This window comes from Panthera pardus, unplaced genomic scaffold, assembly GCF_024362965.1.
Source record: "Panthera pardus isolate Hobbes unplaced genomic scaffold, ASM2436296v1 HiC_scaffold_22, whole genome shotgun sequence".
Classification (NCBI taxonomy): Eukaryota; Metazoa; Chordata; class Mammalia; order Carnivora; family Felidae; genus Panthera; species Panthera pardus.
In genome coordinates, this window is record NW_026526788.1 from 66,822,322 (window position 1) to 66,840,109 (window position 17,788).

A 17,788-nucleotide genomic window follows, 5' to 3' on the forward strand; every position below is an offset into this window, starting at 1 on the left:
CCATCCTTTTGTCCTCCGCCGTGCCTGGCCAAAAATAGAATCTGCATTTCTGTGGCTCACAATAGACAGTACGGTTCACGTTGATGACACGGTGAATGATACGTGTTTAGCAAAAAGATGCTCTCATATATACGAAATAGTGAAAGTCGGGAAGTGGCTTAGGATAAAAGTCCCGGTTGACGTGATTAGTCTGATCTGTAAGGCAAATCATTGCCACGGTTTATCAAGTGCCTACCATGTGTGGGCATTGTATTACGTGTTTGAATTACATTATCTCCTTTCATCCACCGATCTGCACCGTAGGGTTAATGCCACTGAAGGGAACCCAAGGTTTAGACAGCAGCGGAGTAACTTCTCTTACATGGGCACCCAGGAAGTGGCAGATCTGGGATTCAGACTCCAAGTCTGTTTCTTACTGTCATGCCAGGTTATCACCAAATGCAGCCTTCTTCTCAGCTAGTAGGAAAATCAAGTATTAGAGCTTGTAGCAATGTCAGAGAAGCCTTCCCCAACCTGTGTCTCTCAGGGTAAAGTGGCCTCCAGGTGAGGCAGAGTTTGCCCCCCTGGCAAATTGCCTGAGCAGCCCGGCAGGCGTTCACTAATCCAGTGGGGGGGGGGGGGGGGGCTCCCTGTGGAAGTGTACAATGAGGTTTTGGTTAGGAACCCAAGGACAACTTGGGGGATCCACAAAGAGTGTTGATTGGCCTTTGTATTAGCAAACTACTACAGATATGTTTTTAAATGGACAGTGATATAACACCACATCCTGAACCCCAGTGTGGTTTTCCAAGTGGTGTATTGCCGATAATTATTTATTTAACTGAAGGCTGCTGTCATTGATAGATATCATTGACACATTCTAACTCTGTGGGTTAAATGTAATAGCTAGAATTTACTAAACACCAAGTGCTTAAGATGGATGCATTAATTTATTTTTTTAACATTTTTATTTATTTTTGAGAGAGACAGAGCGTGAGCGGGGGAGAGGCAGAGAGAGAGAAAGACACAGAATCTGAAGCAGGCTCCAGGCTCTGAGCTATCAGCACAGAGCCTGACACGGGGCCCGAACCCACGAACCATGAGACCATGACCCGCGCCGAAGTCGGATGTTTAACCTACTGAGCCACCCAGTCACCCCTGGATGCATTAATTTAATATAACAAACCTCTGAGGTAGATGCTATTATCCCATTTTACCAATAAGAAAACTAAAGTTTGAAGTAGCTGCCTGGCGTCACACAATTAGTGGCAAACCTTGGGTTCCTAACCGACATAATCAAACTTGAGAGCTTATACCTCTATGGTCTTTAATTCCAAAAGATAACTGCTGTCCTGTCATCTTAATTTACGTGAATCTCTGGGGACAGCAGACATCAATTAAATAAACTGACATTGCCCTAGGCTCACGTTTTCTTTCCCTCTCAAGTCATTTTGGTGCTAGAATATGGCATATGACCTGTCACATTGTCTTATTAAACAATTAATACCAATAATACCCTGCAACTTCCACATCCAACATTGTAGCATTCTTTTTCTTTGTCCAACAACAAAGCATGATAGTTTCAAAACTAAGAGTTTATGCCCTGGAGTCCTAGAGATCTGACTTTCATTCCTAGCTCTTCACTTTCCTATCAAACGGGCGGTTTGGAGGCAGTTATAAAAATTCTTATTTGGGCGGTTATAAAAATTAAGCAAGATTATATATAATATACACAAAACTTACCCCAGTATCAGTAAGCCCTGAATTAATGTTAGCTTTGTTGGTGTTACCGCTTTCCCCGCCCCCTCATCTCCTTGATCTGCTGGAAGAAAATGCATATTAGGAAAAAGATTAAACTCTAGCTAGCTTATCCCTTTCACTGTTATCCATTTGAAATGTTGTCATTCTTATACTTTCCAGAATTCTTTGTACAACTGTGACCAGACTTCCAATCTTTGAAAAAGGACCGAAGATGACGAGGAATGAGTAGATAGCCCTGTGTAACTTGCCCTTTTCCAGTAAGAAATTGCATTGGGAGGTGTGGTTTGTGCCCTGGAAGGTGATGGATGAGACAATTGTCATGATCGCTCCTCCCAGGCAAGGAAGCTCCAGAGGGGCAACTTCCTTCGAGATCAAGGGGAGCGCCTGGACCTAGGGCAGCTTCCTGGAGAATCCCACAATACTGGACAGATCACTGTGATACCAAGTCGTGTTCAGGGGAGCAACGGACTTTGGGGCCCTTGTTAACAAGGCCGACCTTTCCTAGCTCTCTCTGCCCCTTGACAGCTGAGTGCCATCACACAGGGTGTGGGCCATCTGCGAGCTTTGTGGCCCTAACTGTCTCATCTTGGCAATCTAGAAAGGTCCTTTATGAAGGGCGCCTGGGTGGCTCAGTGGGTTAAGCATCCAACTTCGGCTCAGGTCATGATCTCACAGTTTGTGAGTTCGAGCCCCACATCGGGCTCTGTGCTGACAGCTCAGAGCCTGGAGCCTGCTTCGGATTCTGTGTCTCCTTCTCTCTCTGCCCCACCCCCGCTAGCTTTCTCTCTCTCTCTCTCAAAAATAAACCTTAAAAATTAAAAAAGAAAGAAAGAAAAACCTGAATGTACTCACAATATAATGGTTAGTAGTAACGGAGAGGGAATGGGAGTATCTACAAGTAAATGGGAGGAAAACTCCAGCATGTGAAATTCTTTCCATGGTTTAAAAAATTAAAAATACTACATATTTCATCTTCGTAGGGGAAAGACCAGAAAGAACACACCCAAACAGCCACAGTGGTGGCTTCTCGATGCTGGGATTACAAGTGCTTTATATCCTCTTGACTCTTTTTTATATTTCCAAAGTTTGAATCATAAAATATTAAAAACTCAGAAAGTCAAACACTATGGTAAATTAAGGGAAATGTGATCTTTAAATCCTATATCAGTATTGAATAATAAAAGGCACAGTACTGAACCACACCTATAGTGTGCTACTGTTTGTGTAATAAAGGGAGCAAACAGTATATATTATTTCTTGTAAAATATCGCTGGAAAAATAAACCAGAAACCAATCACAGAGGGCTGACCATGGGAAAAGGAACTAGCCTGTGGGGGACAGGGGTGGGACAGAGCCTTTTCCTATAAACCTTTTTATACTTTAGTACCTATATAAAAAGCTTGCAAAATACAGTGTACATTTTTTCCAGTCTTTGTGATGCCAAGAGTTTCTGAAAACGGTCAGAAAGCATCTCAATGTAAGTGAACTGTGTGTCCCCCTTTTGAAACCCGCTCAGTATGATCTACAGTAACTAGAGCATCTGTAAGATACCAAGTATCACCATCCATCATACTGTGGTGCTATTTAGCTAGAGGCCCACATGTCAAATGCGTATCCTTATTCTGAGCCAAAAGAGAAGAAAAACCAGTTTGTTTGTTTTTTTTAATTTTTTTTTAACGTTTATTTATTTTTGAGACAGAGAGAGACACAGCATGAACGGGGGAGGGGCAGAGAGAGAGGGAGACACAGAATCGGAAGCAGGCTCCAGGGTCTGAGCCGTCAGCCCAGAGCCCGACGCGGGGCTCGAACTCACGGACTCACAGACCATGAGATCGTGACCTGAGCTGAAGTCGGACGCTTAACCGACTGAGCCACCCAGGCGCCCCATGAAAGAAAAACCAGTTTTAATAGCCCATTAGGTTTCCCTTTTCACCTTGGCTTGTAAGAAGACTTAACGCTTTATTTTGTCTTTAACCAGATTTTCTAAGCGAAGGAAATGGACTCTTCCCTATACCCACCCCATTTATTCACTCCCATCTTTCAAATCTTGTTCTGATCGTTTTCCATGTACTTGGAGTTGGCCTCTACCTCTCTGCAGTTTCAGAACCTCTTTGGAAGTGAATGGATATGTATGAATCCGTTGCTGTGTAACAAGTCCTTCTAAAATGCAGAGGCTTGAAACAGTTTGCCCTTATTATATCTGTTGGTTCCTTTGGGTCAGAAATGCAGGGGCATTCCTGGCTTGGGGACCTTTCCAGAGGTTGCAGTTAAGATGACAGCCAGAGCTGCGGTCATCTGAGGGCTTGACTGGGGCTGGAGGGTCTACTGCCAGGATATTGGCAAGTTGGCGTTTGCTGTTGGCGGGACACCTTCCGTCCTCCCTCTGTGCACTGCTTGCTTGTCCTCGTGACAGGGTGGCCCAAAGAGAGACAACCCAAAAGAGGACAAGGCGGAAACCGCAATGCCTTTTATGACCTGGCCTCGGAAGTCACACACCTTCACTTCGGCTTTACCCTCTTCGTCAAAAGCAAGTCACTGGGTCCAGCCAGTCTTTGAGGGGAGGGATGTTAGTTGCCACCTTCTGAAGGAGGGAGCGTCAAAGAATTTGCAGTCATATTTAAAAACAAACACAGGGTGCGGCGCCTGGGTGGCTCAGTCGTTGAGCACATGACTCTTGATTTCGGCTCAGGCAGTGGGATCCAGCCCCACAGAGGGTTCTGCGCTGACAGTGCGGAGCCTGCTTGGGATTCTCTCTCTCCCCCCCCCCTCTCTCTCTGCCCCTCCCCTGCTTGCACTCCCTCTCTTAAAATAAATGCACAGATTTGAAAAACAAACACATGGAATAATAATCAGAATTAGGGCACCTGGGTGGCTCAGCCAGTTGAGCATGTGACTCTTGATTTTGGCTCAGGGCTTGAACTCACCATGAACTCATGGTCACGATCTCACGGTTGGTGAGTTCAAGCCCCATGTCGGGGGAATCCCGCTTGAGGTTCTCTGTCTCCCTGTCTCTGTCTCTGTCAAAAAGTAAATAAATAAACATTAAAAAAAGAATCAACTAATATCAAATTAGTCAAATGAGAAGGCAAAGACCATGAGAAATAAAAGAAAGGAGGTTTTTGGACGGAGGGAACACCCACGGAGCACACCTACTGTCCTACGTTCTGTACTCCGGACTTAGCATACATTATTGTGTTTAATTTCAACATTTTTGCTAATGCTAATTTTTGAGAGAGAGTGCACAAGCAGGGGAGAGGCGGGAAGAGGCAGAGAGAGGGAGAGGGACAGAGGATCTGAAGCGGGCTCCGTGCAGACAGCAGAGAGCCCACTGTGGGGCCCAAACTCATGAACCATGAGATCATGACCTGAGCCGAAGCCGCACGCTCACCCAACTGAGCCACCCAGGTGCCCTTTGTGTTTCATTTCACAAAAACATATTCTCAGTTTTACAGGTGAGGAAAGTGAGAACTCTAAGGCCTCTAACTTGTCCAAGGTCACATAGTGTCAGAGGAGCACGTGAAGCACCTGTCAGCCTGAGATCACACCTGTGCCATCACTCTACCTCAGTGGGAAAAGGAACGCTTTCTTGATTATTTGCCACCTTGATTTACCTAAACCGTGACCATTTTGCCACCGGGGAGAAATATGATCAATACTCCCAGTTGAATGAATTCTGACAGAGATGTTTAACTCATTTCTAAAGCCTCTGGAATAAAACAGGTGTCAACTCTCCTTCGGAAGCCCCTCCCCTGCCTTTTGCCATTGCCAGTGTTTGCCCAGTGCAGGTAGCGCCATGCCTCTGCTCACCCCTGACTTTGAAAGCCATCCAACTTCTCTTCCCATTATAGCTGGCTGTGACATGGAGGCCAGTGAGGTCAATGGAGTAGGGTGACACCGAGCACAGGGTGTGTGAGGACGAGGCCCTCCCTCTCATGGGACTGAGCCAAGTCCAATAGGGTGGAGATTGGACAGCCCATCTGCCCTGGTGCCATGCTGGACTGCAAGGGCTTGATAAGGCCAGGGAACCACCCGCCCAACTTAGCGCCCTCTTCCAAATATAGATTTCTCCCAGCACTGCCCTCCCAGCCGTTGACCGTCACATGGGGTACCTTCCTCCAAAGGTAGCTGCTGGTCTCTGCCACTGGGAGATGGGACCCGATCCAGGGCAGGACCAGCTCTTTGGGGTGCCAGGTTTTCAGGCCATGGCTGTGGAGAAAGCACTGTGACTTCTTACCTCCCCTGCCCACGCTTCCCTTCTCAGCAATGGCCTCTCCATTCCTCTTAGGAAACAAACTTCTCTGATGGATTCTCTGGTCAACACTGTCCTCTCTTCTGAGAACTTATGCCTGGAGGATCACTGGAGCTCTGTGCCATTGGTACTCTCAGCTCCCAAGGCACATTTCCCCGTGCAGAGAATTTTCCTTGAGTTGGAAGTTTGAGGAACCAGCACTGTTTGTCACAACCAGAGCGTTATTGTCTTACTCCAGAGCCGGAGTAAGAAGTAGGCCAACTGGGCATTAACCAGGACTCTGGTCTATAGAGGCACTAAAAACCATCCTGATAAGATAAAACATCGACTCCCTGGAATTTCTCTTAGCAGGTATGTTTCAACCATCTGAGATTGAAAAAACACCTGATGAGGTATTTTGGGGTGAGGGAAGTCATCGAGAACTCTTGTATCAATGTGTCTCCAGAGGGGAAGGTCTGGTTAACATCAGGGCTTCTTTTTCTGGGTGTGATCTGTGCATTCAAAGACCATTGCCACTCCCACCTCGCCCTGCTTGGTCCTCCACCCTTCTGTCTGTGCTCAGCCTCCTCTTTAAGAAAAGGAGTAAAAATATTGAGAGTTTATCACCTGGAACACCACCAAGGGCTTAGCTGGCACAGGCCCCGGGGCTTGTGTGCCCTGGTGGGAGCAGGGTGTGTATGGGGCAAGCTGTCCCCTGAGCTGGCCTCCGGGTGGACCAGATTTGCCACTCACTGGGACAGCAGAGGGAGACCTTGGGAGGGACTGGACCCATAGGCCACCTTCCCCTCAGATCTCCTTCTGGCTTAATGGTCTGTAATTGAGTTTTCCCTTTCCTCCTAGCTGGAGCTGATCCCTCACTCGAAAGCCCCTGACAACCAACATTGAACAAAGCAGGGGGAGCTCCCAGTCCTGCCAGATGGGCAGCCGTGAGCCTGGACCAGTCGTGTTATGTGCCGGTGAGTGAAGGTCCTGTGGAGTGGCCTTGTGCCCTGACCATCAGCGGTGTTTCCCTGAGACCCCCAGAGTGTGCAGTGTGGGGCCTGGGAGAGGTCAGCATTGAGGTAGAAGGTTCAGGAATGATAAATTCTGCTATTAGGCACGGTGCCTCTGCCGCGTGGATGGCAGTGAGCTGAGTGCTTTACCTGGAAGATGGACTTTTGGACAACACCCCCCCCCCCCCACCCAGCGGCTGGGGGGACAGGTTCCAATATTATTTACCCTGTCTTAGGAGCAAGGAACCTCAGTCCCGTAGAGGCGAAACAACTTGCCCAAGATGATCAGTGACTGAGGATCAGGGATCAAAGGCTGGTGTCTCTGAGCCACTGTGTCTCTCCCGAGAGAGAAGTAGCTTCTTTCCTGCTTGGGACTCCCAATTCTTGCCTCTCCTGTGCCTCTGCCTGTTCTCCCCTCCTCCAAGGATGGAGGCTTCATGCTGGGAAGCTGGTGGGCAGCTCGAGTGATCCTTGCTGTGAGACAGGCTTTTCCAGAACAGATCTCAGACCTGAGACGTAGGGGCATGTGTCCCTCCAGAAGGCAGAGCCCCGTTTGGTGAGAGGACACAGGGCTGTGCTTGGGGCCCACGGACTCTACTCCAGGACGAGAGAATGAGGTGAGGCAGACGCTGAGCGGCCGAGGAGAAGAAAGCAAACGTGAACTTTGGAGCCAGAAGCTCTGTCACAGAGCAGCTGAGAGACCTTGGGCACATTTCTCCTCTGAGCTCGGTTTTCTCAGCTGCTAAGTGGAGGTGAGCCTACTTGCCTCGTAGAGATGATGTTGGGGTGCCTGGCACCGGAGCTGGTCCACCCCAGGCGTCCAGACGCTGTCACTGAAGGCACGTGAGGCCCCTCCTCAGACTTCCCCCAGCCCTACCCGTGCTGCCCCTCACTGTTCCTGTCTCTTTCTGCTTCTCCCACCTTCTTTCTCTCCCATTGCCTCCTCAGTGGCTGGAGGCCACCCTTTGGTGGCCTAGGACGCTTCCGATGGGAAAGGTGGATAGCCAGGCCCGAGTTGGTCCTGTGACAACCACACCCCATGCCCCTGACCTACCCGCCCACCTCACTCACTGCCACCTTCCCTCCTCACCCCTGCCTCCCACCCCAGGAGCTCCGACTCCGCTCTGGGAGAGACAACTGACTGCAAAGAGACCGTGGCCACAGTTACTCTTAATTGGAGGGGAGACTGCAGACTGCCTTTCTTCCTCCCCGCCCCCGACTCCTCCAAGCCAGAGGAAAGGAGAAGCATGGGGAGGGAGCCCAGGGATCGCCACGCTTGGCTGGCTGGCTTTCTGCACGCAGGGGATTGAGGCCGCCTAACTGACAGATAGTAAACACGGGTAAAGACTCCAGGGCAGAGAAGAAGGGGTAGTTGGGCTGAGAAGGCCACGGCAGTGGGGACGGGGAGGTTCGAGGGTCTTGGGAGAAGGCCAGATGGCTCCCTGCCACGTCCCCATCTGGGCCTCTGCCAACTTGAAGCCCAGTGAGCAGGGCCTTTCGCACAAAGGCCGATATGCACAGGAAGGGGGCCGTGGGAGTATGGCATGGGGGGACGTGGAAACGAGGGGTTCCCCTCCCGTGTGAGGCCTGGCAGCTTAGGACTCCCCTCTTGGCGCCCCCTTCCCCACGCTCCTACTCAGGGGATCTCGCGCCATCTCCACACTGCCCCCTCGGCTCACCTGCTCCTGGGAGGCAGGCCTGGGACAGGCCCCCACGCTGCGAGTATGGATTTTTCCAACAAGGGGTTGGCATCTCTCGGCCCTGCTGAAGGGACTGCTCAGGGAAAGGCCCGAGGCTGCTTGGGAGATCCAGCCTCAGCCACCAGCCCCTGACACCCCCCTTCTTCAGGTTGGCCCCAAATCCGGAGGATCTAGGCTTCTGGCCAAGGATGGGGTTCTGAATGAGGCAAGAGCTGCCTGCTCTCCGCCCGGGGCCCATGTGCCACCCTCACTCCAAACAGGGCCGGCTGGCTGGGTTATGGTCTCCATTCAACACACTTCTGTTTCCAAGGCTTCACGTTGTGCTCAACCCCCTGAGGAAGAGAGGGGATCAGAGACGTCCCAGCTCCTGTTGGGCAAATTCTCCTGTTTCACCGTCTGCCTTGCTCCTCAGAGAGGCCTTGCAGCCCTCGGCCTGACCCACCTGAGCTCTGGGCTGCCCGCCAAGCCCAGTGAGCCCCTCGCTGAGGACTCGCGCCCCCCTGCTCGCCCTCCCTCCTCCTCCTTCTTCCGGGGCTTGACAACGCAGCCACGTCCTTCCCAGAGTGGCCAAAACAAAGAGAGCAGGCAGAGCTGGGTTCAAATTGTATCCCTCTGTTAAGACTTTGGGCAAATCTCTTAACTCTCTTTGAGCCTAGGTGCCAAGTCCAGACCTGGAAAGCAGGTCTGTCCTGCAGAGTTGTGAGAATTTACAAAGGTGAGATCTCTAGGGCAGCCTGCCGGCAGAGAGACCACGGGGCCATCACATCCCACTGACGCCCCGTCCTAAATCTCTCTCCCTTTGGGTCCCTCTTGCTGTTCCCAGTGTCCAGGGGCTAGTCTAGACTCCTCATTTTTCGCCTGGGTTCATTTCAACAGCCCCCTTGCTCAGCCCTCCTGTCGGAGCCCCTCAGTGCCGCTCACCTGCTGGAAAGGGAGACCTTTAACACACAAACTGTGGTCCTGTCCCCTCCCCGCCTAGAGTCTGTGCTGTGGAGGAAAGGTGAAACTCCCCTTGCACACGGGAGCCCCTTGGGGACCTGGCCCCGTTGACTCTTGGCTTTATTTCCACTCTGTGCCTTCTCACCTCACCGCAGCCGCGTGCTGTCATGCCTGTGTCATTGCATATCCCTTCCTTGAGGGGCATGTCCTTCCCCAGCTCATCTGGGAGCCAACATTTCATCCCCCTGAGGAGAAGGGGAAAAGGACCCACTGTGTGTCTGGAAACTGCGGCGAGTAGTTGACTTGCGTTATTTCGTGAGGTGGGTTACTGTCCTCAGCCTTTGCTTGGTGGGTGATTGCACCAAAGTCTCAAGGGGTTGACGGTACCCCCAAAGCCACTCTCTGCCTTTACAACTGTCTCCCAGCCCAAACGCTTCCCCCCCCCCCCCCCCCCCGCCACAAAGCCTTCCCCCACTCCAAGTACAAAGGCTGGATCTGCCTTGGTGTTTGGGGAATGAATTGTGTCATTGAGTTTCAGAGAAGCAAAAAGTTTCTGTTTGGGGAAAGTGCATGATCGATCCAGCAAATGTGGATTCAGCCGTTCCTATATTCAAGGGACAGGTCTTGTGTTAAAAACCACTTGGTGGACAAAAATAAGTGATGGCCAGGAGGTGGACAAATTGGAGTATCCATACTTCGCTAATGGAAATGTAAAATGGTCCAACCACTTTGGAAAACAGTTTGGCAAATCTTCAAAGAAGTTAAACATGAAGTTACCCTACCATCCACCGATTCCACTCCTAGGTATATGCCCCCCAAGTTGAAAACACACGTTCACATAAAACCTTACAAATGTTCACACCAGCATTATTCATAATAGTCAAAAAGTGGAAACAACTCGTGTCCATCAACTGACGGATGTATATACAAACTGTGGTATTAGTCATACAGTGAAATGTCATTCAGCACCAGATAAGAAGTGGTGATATGTGACATTATAAGTGAATAAAGCCACATATCGTACAATTCCATTTATATGAAATCTCATGGATGGTAAAATCCATACAGAGTATAGATTAGGTTTCTGGGAGCTGGGAATATGGTGACTGCTGACAGCCGTGAGCTTTCTTTTGGGGGAGATGAGAATTTTCTAAAATTAGACAGTGATAATGATTGCAGAACTCTGTAAACATACTAAAAATCCCTGAATCATTCACCTTCACATGATGAATGTATGGTATGTAAATTATATCTTAATAAATCTATTTATAATGTTTATTTCTTTTGAGAGAGAGAGAGAGAGAGAATGGGGGAGGGACAGAAAGAGAGAGAGGGACAGAGAATCCCAAGAAGGCTCCACGCTGTCAGTGCAGAGCCTGATGCAGGACTCAAACTCATGACTTGTGAGATAATGACCTGAGCTGAAACCAAGAGTCTGACACTCAACCGAATGAACCACCGAGGAGCCCCCAAGCTGTTTTCTAAAAAAGAAATACACTCAACCTAAAGGCCCAACAATAGGAGACTGGTAGGAAAAAAAAAAAAAAAAAAAAAAACGTGATACAACTGTCTGATAGGACACTCTGCAGTGATTTCCAATGAAATAAAATGTTGATATGAAAATATCTTAAGATTATTAAGCAGGCATAAAAGGAGTTAGAGAATTCAAAATAGAACAGATTCTACTCTAAGTGAATGTGGTGTGTGTGAGTGTGTGTGTCTGCATAGGAGAATGGAAAGATCACCAAAATGCTACAAGTCCCAGCTGGGGCATCATGGATAAATTTTATCCTTTTTTGTTGCGGGGGAGGGCTCTCGGAATTTTCTATTTCCAAACAGCAAACATATGTTAGTTGTACAATTTCTAAAAAAGAGTGATAAAGGGCTCCTGGGTGGCTCAGTCAGTTAAGCATCTGACTCTGGATTTCGGCTCAGGTCATGATCTCATGGCTCCTGAGATCAAGCCCTACGTCGGGCTCTGTGCTGACAGCGTGGAGTCTGCTTGAGATTCTCTCTCTCCCTCTCTCTCTGCCCCTCCTCTGCTCATGCTGTTTCCCTCTCAAAATAAATAAACTTAAAAAAAAAACAAAACTTTAAAGAGTGATTCAGTGGTCATCCATACCCCTCCAAGAGCTCACAATCTAGCAAAGAAGATGTACAATAATATAGCAAAGGGAGGCTAAGAGATTGGATGAGGGTAGAGTTAAGTTTCACTGCAGGGCTCCAGGGAGATCTCTTAGAGGGGTAGGAGTTCCAAATATGGCTGGAAGAAGGATTTGGGGGGTAAACGAGAAAAATGGGCCAATGACATTTGGTTTTCCATGGGACAGAGGCAGAGAGGGAAAGGGCATTTATCATTAACTGTCCCCAAGGATCCTATGTCCTGTGATCCAGTCCTCTACTGGTTGCATAGGTCCAGAGAGCAATGATGCCTTCCATATCCCTACAACCATTGGTGAGTCTGTAGGTACAGTTGTCAAAACCAATAGCCAAGATTCGTCCAGGATTATCCCTGGCAGTGTTTGATAGCATCTGGACCAGAGTTCCCTGGGACTGTCACACTGGAGGGTGGGAAGAGAATCCCCCACCTTTCCAGCAAAATGGATGAAGAGAGGCGGGACATTGACCCTTAGTACCCTGCTCTTTCCCACCTTCCATCTTCTCTTGGTCCTTTTTCAATGCTGTTTCCTCTCAAGCTGGGGGGGTGGCCGTGGGCTGTCAACAGAAGTCAGAGGCTGTGAAATAAAGCCACCTTTAAGATCAACAGGAAGCAGGGAGATAAACCACGAGAAGAATGACTTGGGGAGGGCACGTATTGGGTTTGGTCTTATTGTTAGTGGTCTCGGTGGTGATGGTGGCGGGGAATTGAGGCCAGAAGCAGGAAGCCGGGTTTCCCAGCCTCAGCTTTTGATGGTTTCCGGGTCTGCTTGGCCCTGCAATGAAGGGACCGGCTCTGTGATGAACCAGCTCTTTTAAGTTGCCTTTGTCTTCGAGGGGGTGTTAATAGGTTCTTGTGAAACAGCTGCTCCTGTGAGGGGTCCCTCACAGTTCAAGAAATGCAGAGCAAGTTAACCAAGATCTGGGCATCACCCTGAATCATAGGATTGGGAATGAACCCCAGTGCACACACACAGAAAGTTCACGCACAGCCGGGGGAAAATTTCCAAAGGGACCCACAGCCTGCCTCAAGTTAAGAATCACTACTATGAGGGGCACCTGAGTATCTCAGTTGGTTGAGTATCTGACTCTTGATTTCGGGTCGGGTCATGATCTCACAATTGGTGAAATTGAGCCCCACATCTTGCTCTGTGCTGACAGCATGGAGCCTGCCTGGAATTCTCTCTCTCTCTCTCTCTCTCTCTCTCTCTCTCTCTCTCTCTCTCTCTCTCTCTCAACACCTCCCTGACTTGCTCTCTTTCTTTCTAAATAAATATAAAAAAAAAAAAAAAAAAGAATCACTACTATAGAAAAAAGAGCACTGGACTAGGAGTCAAAAACAAAGTTTGAGTCTCAGCCTTGCAACTTACATGCTTTGTGATTTTAGGCAAGTTAGTTAATGTCTCGGGCCTTAGTTTTCTCATCTGGAAATGATATGTAAATGAGCGATAGCACCTGAAAGCATCTACTCCTGATTCTTAGGTGGCAAGAAATATTTGCTGTATGTGAGCGTCTCCGGAGAGGGTGGGAGGGCATTCGGGTCAAACAAGGAACCCGTGCAATGCAGCAGGAAGTAATTGGGGCTTATAAACTGTGCAAAGACACTGCCACAAAGAACCACTTCTTTTTCCTCTATTTGTCCCTCTCCTGCCTCCGCCTTCCCCCCACCGGTATTTCACCCAGAACCACTCCATACACCCCACCAAGTGTCTTGTTCCTTTCTTATTGGTCTTTCTAGCTACCACGTGTATCGCCACGTGTCCTGACTCCTCCAGAATTCTGTGAGCTCCCCCAGGGTAGAGAAATGGCAGCATGGGGTCAAACAGACCTCGCCTGTTTCTACTGAGACTATTTCTACTGAGTAGAGAGATCTTGGATGACTCCATCCCTCTGAGCCTCGATGTTGTCATTGATAAGGAAGGAATAACTCAGAGTACCTTAGTTACTTCTGCTGACGGTGCTGCTCCAGATGCTGGAGTACAGAGGTGACGGAGACCCACTAAATCCCAGTCCATGTGGAGATCGTATTTTTGTGGGAGGAGATAATAGGGGCGAGCCACATGGCTCAGTTGGCCTCTCCCAAAGAACAAGGCCAAAGACCAGGTGCTAAATGAGAAGTGTCTCCAGAATGGAGGGACGATGAGGGAGTAAGAAGAGGTTAGTGCTGCCCTTCCCCACCACTGGAAAACTCACCGAGAACATATATCAGATTCATAAAGAGTAAGAAGCGGGTGGGTCCCCACAGCTTGTATTCCAACACCCTGATTTTACAAAGGCAGGGACACAACCGGGTTAGATATGTATCTTACCTAGGGTCACAGAGCTGGTTTAAGACAGGGCAGAACCACACCCCATGTTTCCTGAGTCCAGTGTCGATGCATGAAGCTGGCTGGACAAAACTTCCGATGGGAAAGGGAAACCCCACATGTCTCCCTGGGATCCCCCCACCGGAGTAGAGCCACCAGATAGCCCCTAACACCACCTACAGCCGTGTCTGTGCCTTGACTATGCCAGCAGCTCCTCATCTAGGATTCTAGCCTACACGCACGTGCTCAGGCGTGCACGATTAGCCCCCGAAGCATCATTTAAAAAAAAATGCAGGTCAAGCCCTGCATTGGGCTCTGTACTGACACCATGGTGCCTGCTTGGGATTCTCCCTCTCTCCCTCTCTGTCTCTCTGTCTCTCTCTCTCAAAATAAAAAAAATAATAAAGTAAAATAATAATAATAAAATTATTTTAATTATTTTAATTATTATTTTAATAATAAAATAAAAAAATAATAAAAAAAGAGAAGAAATTTCTTCATTTTTTAGGAGAAAAAAATGTTATTATATATCTCTGCGTTTCTTTTGTATCTAGAGAAACAAATGACATTTTCCAAGATAATAAAAGAAACCAGCAGAGCTGTTTCACAAATCTGAACATGGGGTCCTCAGCCAAGGTTGATCTGAACTGTAACAAGAGCTGGAAGTTCGGGGAGTAGGTGGCTGTTCTGTCCGCACAATGACTGGCGAGGTGCTTAACCCCTGTTCAGGAGTGGAGGGAAGGAGGTGACAAGGCCCCCATCTCCTTCCCACCTTCAGGGAGATTAAAGAGCTAAAGGGACTTCAGGCTAAGCTTTGAACTCCTGGGACACTCAGCACCCTTCCACTGTCCCTGCATACATGTCAGGACAGAGGGATTTTCTCTGCCCTTCCAGAAAGTAGCCCTTCAGGAGCATAGGACTGTCTGAGGGCTCCCCCATCTGACTGAGAGTAAGAAGGCCTGGGTCTCGCCCTGCTCTGGCCCCCCTTCCATGTGGGGAAGCAGACAAGTAGGTGAACTGTCTTTTCCATCAGCGTTCCCCTAACACCTGCCTCTCTGGCCTCACAGGGATAGGGTAAGGCTCACAAAGGAAAATATGAAGCAGCCAGGCCCTGACTGGTTTCTGGGGAGCACCAGTGTTGCCATAAGGGAATCGGTGGCTCTGTGGCCAAAATAGTCCGGAAAAGGCTGGATAAATAGAGTTAGACTGGTTCCTTCACAGCAGACCTTCTCAGAGCCTTGAACATCTAGATGCATTGTGACGTGTCAGGTGTGGCTATGGTATTTATCATTTCCCAAACTTGTCTGACCATAGAACCACTTTGGAGAAAAACATCTACTAAAAATCTGGAATAAAGGTGATCCATGGAACAACGGTTTGAGAAACACGCCAACTGGATGAATGTGGGGTAAACACAAAACATCATTCAAAGGCACAATGGTAGAGATAGTGATTGCAGCGTAAATTCCGTCATTAACGCCTCCTGCTCGGTTTCCCTGGCCCTTCTCACCAGGCTGGAGGTTTTTTAAACTGCGGATCATAAACCATTAGCGGTTAGTGAAATCAATTCAGCTGGTCACGACCAGCTTTAAAACGAATTTGGATAGAATGAAAAACGAGTGCACTGCATTCAGTACAGGTAGGTATTGTTTTCTGAAACATATATACACACAAGTCTGTGCTGGGTCGTGACAGAAAATGTATTTCTTACCGAGGGTTGTAGTCAGAAAGTTTGGAAAACGCTGCTGTGAGCCCTCCTTCCAGAAAGAAGGGCCACTACCAAGGGAAGGTTACCCTCGTCCTCCGACTGAGCCTGTGTGACTATCTGGTGAGGGCTTGGGGGACAGGGGCCTCTCCCTGGCCGGGTGGTTGCGGGATAGATTTTAGGATTAGCAGTGTCACCTTGCCGGACCCAGAGAACGACAGAGGCCCCCTTTGTTATTCACCGTGTTCCAGAAATGCAACTGATCTTTCATTCTTTTTTCAAATGCTACTTTTCCTCTCCAACCAGAAAGCACCTTTCCACCTGGGAAAACAGGCTTGAGGAGGCTCTAGCTTCTTGGTTCACCTTAGACATTCAGGATGCAACTTAAAACACTACGATTCATTTTGACCCCCTCTGCTGGATTTGTCTTTTTTTTTTTTTTTTTTTTAAATGTTGTGCCTTGACTTAAGTCATTTCCTCATTTCTGGTTCTACATTCTGTGACAGGTGAGCATTGTTTAAAACGTTGGGGTGTTTCACATCAACCAATTAGAGAAAATATTCCGTGGATCTTTATTTATTCCTCAGTTAAGGGGCAGATGATCTGCTCCCTCTGTGCCTCTGTCTTCTCATCCGTCCAATGGGAGTAATGAAATCTGCCTCGGAGGGAAGTTACGGGGAATAAATAAGACCGTCTCTCTTAGACACTTGACCACAGTCCTGTTGCACAGGAAGAGCTCAATTAAGAAGGAATTTGGTTGCCATTCCTCCTACGGCGTCATAGAGTGTAATTCATCTGTTTACTTGAAACTTGAGGTGATCTGGTCCAGCCCTCTGTCTTTCAATGGACCTTTCAAGGTTTGTGAAAGAGGCCAGAGTATTCAGAAGTGGGTCCCAAACCTCCAGACTCCCCAGCTATCTTTCACCTCCTTTCTGCTGGAGAGAGAGTCTGGTGTCTTGAAGGATTCTTCTGTGCCTCCGGGAAGCTCTGAGGTCCTTCCGAAGGTGACCTCAACCTGCCCTCCCTGTAGGGTCTGCCCAGGACTTTCACTGAAAGTGAAATCCCCCTCATCCCCGGCAAACTGGTGGGTTAGTCACCCTACCTGGCAGGTTCCCCACCACTGTGGCCTCTCACTCGGAACCACCTCCCTCCCCCACACCCTCTTTCCTGCCCCCTGGGCTGTGCTCTGTGCTCCCACAGTCCCCTGGTTTCAATGTCCCAGGTTCATTGACATTTCTCGCTTGGCTTGTCCACCTTCTCAACTAGACTCTGGGTCCCTTGAGGCCAGGAACTATGTCTTGCCCTATCAAATTCAGTCTTGCATCCCCCAGCAGCTCGCAAAGCTCAGAGCAGAGACTCAGGAGAGGCTGGGTGAAGGCCGGTAAGTGGAGGCAGGGGAGAGGGGAAGGACAGGCCACTGCTCAGAATCAGGGAGGAGCAGGTGTAAAGAAGTTCCAGGGACTCCCTCTCCTTTCGTCCTGCTCAGGATCCAAGCCCAGGAGCCCCTGCCCTGTCCCTCTGGGATTCCACACCTGTGCCACTGCCCCAGGCACGAATAGAATTCACCGAGAGTCCTTCTCTTGATTACAACTGCGGGCTGGGCAGATAATGTGGACTCTGACCTTGGTCAGCCTTTGTCAATGGGCCTTTATTAAACTCCTGAGGCCTAAAAAGAATGAAATCTTGCCATTTGCAACAACGTGGATGGAGCTAGAGGGTATTACGCTAAGTGAAATAAGTCAGTCCGAGAAAGACAAGTATCATATGATTTCACTCATATGTGGAATTTAAGAAACAAAACAGATGAACATAAGGAAAGGAAAAGAAAAATGAGATAACAACAGAGAGGCAGGCAAACCATAAGAGACTCTTAAATACAGAGAACAAACTGAGGGTTGCTGGAGGGGTGTTGGGTGGCTAGGCTAAATGGGGGAGGGGTATTAAGGAGAATACGTACTGTGATGAGCACTGGCTGTTCTATATAAGTGATGGATCACTAA